The sequence below is a fragment of the Macaca thibetana genome, chromosome X (assembly GCF_024542745.1).
Source record: "Macaca thibetana thibetana isolate TM-01 chromosome X, ASM2454274v1, whole genome shotgun sequence".
Taxonomy (NCBI): Eukaryota; Metazoa; Chordata; class Mammalia; order Primates; family Cercopithecidae; genus Macaca; species Macaca thibetana.
This window is the reverse complement of record NC_065598.1, coordinates 95,579,925-95,586,955: the sequence shown is the minus strand read 5'-3', so window position 1 is coordinate 95,586,955 and position 7,031 is coordinate 95,579,925. Positions and strand designations below refer to the sequence as shown.

Genomic DNA, 7,031 nt, shown 5'->3' with positions numbered 1-7,031 from the left:
CATTCATATAATAGTTTATGGTTTACAAACCAGTTTCTTACAATTATCACATCCAGAATCATCACAATGGTAAAAGAAGTAGGCATAGTACAGTCAAATAGTGTTCAAAGGCCTTAGGAGTCATAGATCTAGGATAGAATATTGGCTCTGCTTGCTTTAAGTAACTTTGAGTAAATTACTTAATCTTTTTTAACCCCTGTTTCTTGTATTTTGTAAAATATAAGTGATAATTGAAAATCCATTTAATGCAGTTGTTATGAAGAGCCCATTGTCTCATATATTTATAGCCATCTGTTTTCAAAGAAGTTGGTGTGTATTTCAGAGTTAACCAAGCAAACTTTCTAAAATCTCCATCTATGTATGAAACATTGGAGGGTCCCAGAGGTTATGACTTGCCTGATGTGCAGACAGAACATGAAATTATGTTCTGACTTTAATTACAAAGCTTTAAACTACATCACACTGCCTGTGTAGAGATTCTATAGTTTAGAAAATGGTTAATTAAATGTAGAAATTATTTCATTTAGTGTGATTTACTTTTCTCATATTATATTGTTTTGTTTCAATCAGCCACATGTAAGATTTTTCTTCTTTTATTTGAGTATTATAAATCATGGCTGAATTTTCTGCAGCTCTAAACAACCAACAGAGTGCAGTGGAAGTGGTGCCTGCTGACTTCTGAGGCTAGGTCATAAAAGGTAATGAGGCTTTTGCTTTGTTTGCTGGAACACTTGCACTTAAGAGTCTCGAGCTGTGATGTAGGAGATCTGACTACTGTAAGATCCCATGTTATGTAGCCTAAGCCACATGCAGCGGTCATGTGTAGGCACTTTGGTTGAAAGTGGCTGTTGACCTTAGCCTTATAGCTGTTTCTGCCAAGGTACCAGACATGTGAGTGGTGCCATCTTGGATCCTTTAGGCCAGTCCATCTGCCATCTGAGTACATGAATAATTTTGATGGAGGCCAACAAAAAACAGAAAACTTGTCCAACTGGGCCTTGCCAGAATTCCCAACTTACAGAATCAGTGAGGGTCTATCTTGCTGTTTAATCCCCTAAATTTTGGAGTGGTTAGTTACACAGCAATAGATAATTGAAACAGGCTCTTTCTATATGCAATTATTTCTTCATGGGATGCTTTTGTCCCCTCTGTCACTTTTAGCACTTTAATCTCTTTAACAGGGATATAAGATGAATTCATAGTCACATTCTTATTATCTTAAAGGAAAGCCAAGCAAAGAAGGAGAAGTCTCACTGAGACAATGAGAAGTGCAAAGGAATGGAGACATAATTGCAGAACATAGATGATATTATAGACATTACATAACAAAAGAAGAAAATAATGCAACAAGAGAAAATTTGAATTATAGAATCATTTGGAAACAAACCAGAAAAGATGAAAGTTGGGAATGACGTAATGAAACATTTTGCAGTTTCAATAAAGTTGTCCTTTTTTTTTTTTTTTTTTTTTGAAGATTGAAATAGTGAGAATGTTGGATGAGGCAGAAGCCTATGACCACAGTATAGTTCTTCCATGGTCTAGTTAGACAATTCAGAACATAATAAAAATAATAATGATAACTAATATATACTGAGAATACTTAATACACGTTTATTTAATCTTCATGCCAAGTCTGCCAGGTAGGTAGGTATATTGTTGGTATCATCTCCTACTTTAAAAACACGAAGGCTAACACTCAACAAGGTTAGGGAACATACGCACAGTTTCAGAATCTGATTCCAAAGTTTAAGGCTTTTCCAGTCACAGCCACAGAATAGGCCAGTTAGCTTTTTTTCTGTTTTTTGTTTGTTTGTTTGTTTGGGGGGTGTGTGTGTGTGTGTGTGTGTGTGTGTGTTTGAGATGGAGTTTGGCTCTTGTTGCCCAGGCTGGAGTGCAATGGTGCTATCTTGGCTTATCGCAATCTCCACCTCCCGGGTTCAAGCGATTCTCCTGCCTCAGCCTCCCGAGTAGCTGGGATTACAGGCATGCACCACCACGCCCAGCTAATTTTTTCTGTTTTTAGTAGAGACGGGGTTTCTCCATGTTGGTCAGGCTGGTCTCAAACTCCCAACCTCAGGTGATCCGCCCACCTTAGCCTCCCAAAGTGCTGGGATTAGAGGCATGAGCCACCACACCCGGTCAGCTTTTTTTTTTTTCTAATTTTTATTTTATCTTCCACAGTCATGTGAATGACCTCGAAAGGCACAGAAGAGTGTAAGGAGAACTGCCTAGAGAAGGTAGGTAGCTAAATGTAAACCTATTCACAAAAGCGTCACAAATATATCTATTTTTTTATTCCAGACCTATAAAACTGTCTCCCCCAAGGTTCTATAAACATTATTCAGTTCTCCAGGATTCCAAAAATAAAAGATACTTAACATGCTACACAAAAGAAAAGAGGGCTGCCTTATTTTCAGGAAATTGCTGTTATGATTTGCAATCTGAGGTCCATAAGTTTGCTGTGTTCATGTTTCCAATTTGCAGCCTATTTATTTGAAAGTTGCTGTTGGGAATGTTTGTATTTATAGTCTACTCCTAGTGGGCTGAATTCTCAATTTGCCATGTATATGTTTCCAAATTCAGTATACATTTGTAAATTTCCTATTTTGCTGAATCCAAGCCTGTAACTGTAGTTGGTTTGCAGATGAAGGCATTGGCTGGTGGAGGAGTTTGAAATAAGAGATCAATAAAATGTGGTGTGCAGCACACATTTTTTTGAAGGTCCAGTGCTGGAATTCTCAGTCATGTTTGTTTTCATATAGAAATGTGAGCTACAGGGAAGAAATGAAATGCCATATTTCTTGAAACTCAAGCAAATATGTAATGGCCACATCTTTTTTATTTTATGGCAGAAGTAGCAGGAACACTTTAGTTAGGTTTACCAAAATATCTTTTCTGCTTTTAAATTACCCTTTGGTATAGTGGCTTTCAAACATTTTTTTTCAAATATACTTTTTCCTTTTAAGTTTAGTTGACACCTAATAATTATACACATTTGTGGGATACAGAGTGATATTTTGATACGTGTATACAATATGTAATGATCAAATCGGGATAATTAGCATATGTATCACCTGAAACATTTATCATTTCTTTATGTTGTGGATATTCAAAATCCTATCTTCTAGCTTTTTGAAAATATACAATAAATTATAGTTAACCATATTCATCCTACAGAACTCATTTCTCCATGTTTAAAAAATCATGACCCATGTGAAAAAATAAATCTGAACTCAAGACTCAGTACATCAGCACATATATAGCTAAAATAAAGATTTTGGCAACAATTATTCCCTTACTGATATATCCTGTTCTAGTCTATTCCATTCTGCTCTTTTATACTCAACTTTATATTTTATTCTAGTCTTGTCTAGTCCAGTCTGTTTTATTTCAAGAGAATATGCTACTACAACCTAGGAAGAAAATTTAATGACCCTTATTTATTGGTCTCCCTCCCCCTACAATCTCAGAAGCAGTGCTTTATTGATGAAAGAGCACCTGCCAGTTGACTTATAACAGAAGGTAGGCCAGAATAAGATGAGAGCAGTAGAAAGACACCTAAAGATTCTATTTTTTAAATGTGACAAAATTAATAAAGATGAATGGTTGTCACCATTTGTAATGCAATAATATGTGAAAATAATCATTTGTGGATTTTAGATTATTTCAGTTGGACTAGCTTCAAGGAAACATTGGAATACATGTAATATATCTTTAATAAAAGATCAGTGTTTGTGGTCACTTAGCTTATTTCTTCTGATTTTAAAAGTAATACATATTCACTTACAGATAATTTGGAATGTACAAAATGTTATAAGGCAGAAAATGAAAACCACCTGTAATACCACCACATATTGGTAAGATTTAATAATACTTTAATGTATCTCTTTACCATTTTGTTCATTATTTTTTGCTATATACATTTTTTTCTTTCAATAAATTGAGGTCACATCATATGTAATCTATTTTTAATTTAAAATTGTATCATAAAAATTTCCTTGACATTAGATATTTTTTGAAAAATAATTTTAATGTAAACAATATATTGTAGTACAAATACATAGTATAGTTTATTTATCTGGTTCTTTTTTGTTACATCTTTAAGTTGTTTTTATTTGATCACTTGTATCTTATTATAAATAATGCCGTATTGAACATTATTGCACATATATCCTAGGTGATTGCTCCGACTTTTGAACTTTTAGTAAATTTTCTGGGATGTAGAATTAATGAGTTAATCAACACAGTGATTTTTATGCCTACTTAATAATGTTGTCAAATTTCTTTCCAGAGAGCCTATACCAACTTATGTTCCACAAACAATGTATCAGAATACTTTTGATGTTGCTTCCTCTTTAAAAAATAATGGTATTATCTTAAGAAAATGGCCAATTTAATACTTCTTACTTTTACTTTTTTCTGTTTTACAAAGTTTTACAATTATATTTGTAACAATATTTTTATAATTATAAAATTGGTGAACATTACATTTGATTTATTCTTATGTAAGTTGAATTATTTAGCATTTTTACTACATTCTCTCAGCACTTGCCAATGTATGCCAATATAATTTATGATTATAGATTTAAATTATAATTATTACTTAATTATTCACTTTATTTCTTGTAATTAATTTTGTTTATAAGTATATAAATATGTCTTTATAAGTTTAATTACTATGAATGATTACCACAAGCCTATCCTTGAGTTCTTATTTTCAGTTATGGGGTACTTTTAAAAATATATGTATATTCTTGACTCACATATTAGAATCTTTTTGAAACAAATTTTAGTTACTGGTTATTCCCTTACATCCATTGGACTATTGCATCACAAAAAACTATAGTTTCCTTAAGGAACTTAACAAGAAGTACTTAAGGGGACCTTCTAGGGGTAACATCTCTGACTTTAAAAGCTAATAGAATGGTAGAGAGTGGCCAACAGTTTCTAGTCCATATACCCATCTTTGAGTCACTAATGTGGCAGTATAGAATGAGAGTAAGCCAAGTCTTTTCTTATCTACACTTATTTGGTCATGCCACTATTACAAATGTTTAACATCTTAAGATACTAAGACCTTTTGCCTCTTAGTCTTGCTCATCTACTAAAAGTAACTCTTAGGGCTGTTTAAATTCTACATCGTGCTCTGTGTTTTCACAGAAATTTAAATGGGAAGATAGAGTAATGCAAATCAGATATCACCATCATAACTTAGAATGGCCATTTATTTGTTTGAACTACAGAGTTTAATAACGTTCAAGGACTATCTTGTAGCATTAGAAGGCTTACTATGTTTGTTATGTATTTTGGGTGTATGTGTTTTTAATATATGTATTGAGTGTGTGTGTATGTTTTATATCTACAGCATGAAACCAAATAGAGTTCTCTATTAACGCATCATTTCCAAATTATTTTACTATTTTAAAAAGTGATGGTAGTCGGTTTTAAATATTGAATAATTTTGTTCAATTTACCATAAATGGACTATCACAATGCATAGTGGGAAATGTGGTGATGTGAATTTTATACAATATTTTGCTCTGTTGGATACATCAGCTAATATAGCCCTCCTGTTACTTGAATACAGCATGAAGATGAAATATAAGTTGCACATTTCTCTTTAAATCAATGCTAACCCCGAAAGACAGTTTTTTTGCAAAAACTGTTTCAGAGATATGTTTGAACAAATGGCATAATAGGTTGCTACTCAATTGTTATCTTAAGGTATTTCAGAAGATAAACTGGTTTATACATTTAAATCACTTGTGATGAATTAATGAAGCTCAAGTGATTTTGAACACAACAGATGGTAAGAATAAGCAAAATCAAATACTTTTTATTCACTATATGCACAATGTGTAATGCAATGTTAGTAGTAAGCAAATGTAAATAATTGAAAAAGAAAAGCATCAGGGTACCAATGCTTTTTGAATTCTTATAATGTTCTAGATGTATATCTCAATTCATTTAAGATGTAAGGAAAAACATTTTATTGGAAAGGACCTAGCATACTTTTGGTCCCATCCCTATTTTCAGTTACAGAATAATATACTACCCCTTTCACATACTTTTAGTTGGTAATTTTACATTAATAACTATCAAATGAACATTTACATTCAAGATATGGTTAAAAGAAATTGTCATGTAAATTGTATTTATTTTTTTGAAATAAGATATGTAGAGTTTTTAAGTACCAAAAACATATTCTAATTATTTTTACAGGCTTGATAGTTAAAGCTAGGTGTGCTGTTCTCGTTGAATCACTAATAGATATAGAAACTGATACTTCATTAATTATGATAAAGTAGGTACTTTTCCTGGGCTAAATGAAATTAGAAGTTAAGTTCAAAGAAAAGCAAACTGTTTCTGTAAATAATATATAGGCCCACTTCTACCAAATTTGAAAATCCTTGTTTTTTGTATCATGATGAAAATTATTTTCTATAAAATACTGAAATCTGCAGAAAATTCCTAAAAAAAAAAACCCTGGAGTCTGGTAAACATTTCTGGATTGTAGTCAACTACTTACCTCTGCTTCCTTCTCACACCTCACTAAAATGGCAGTGACGAAAGACCATACAGGACATAAACCACTTAGGAAATGAGAACAGAAAAGAAGACGGAAACAGCAAAATTTGTGAATCTGGTAGTCATATGATTTAGCAAACCAGAGAAAGCTGAAACTTAAGCCAGGAAGTGATGGGGTAGCATGAAAGCAATTCAGTGGGAGAAAGGCAATGTGTGACCACAGAACCACAGAAATGCTCAAAGCATTGGAATAAGAACATTTGATGTGGAAGAAGTATTGGCTATAGATCCCAGGTACCCTCCCTACTCCACATATTTGAAAGATTGCCTCTTCTAAACTGCAAGAAGAATGAAGGCTTGCTCTCAAGACTTGAACTGGAGAGACTCAGGACTTGAGAATTCCTAGTACAGCAGAATGCAAAGACATTGGTTACAGAGGAATTAGGTAAAAATGATGAGGACACAAGTCCTTTTCGCCATTAAGACTCAAGAATTCTGGCAGA

The 7,031-nt window shown here is 32.9% G+C and overlaps 1 long non-coding RNA gene across 1 annotated transcript in view; it reads left to right on the top strand.

The window, feature by feature from the left end:
• Positions 1-619: 619 nt before the first annotated feature.
• Positions 620-7,031, top strand: part of LOC126945283 (uncharacterized) — a 73,280-nt gene continuing 66,868 nt past the window's right edge. The window contains exons 1-3 of the long non-coding RNA XR_007722391.1: positions 620-698; positions 2,182-2,237; positions 3,790-3,857. This is a non-coding gene — a long non-coding RNA (uncharacterized LOC126945283). The remainder of the gene's footprint in view (positions 699-2,181; positions 2,238-3,789; positions 3,858-7,031) is intronic.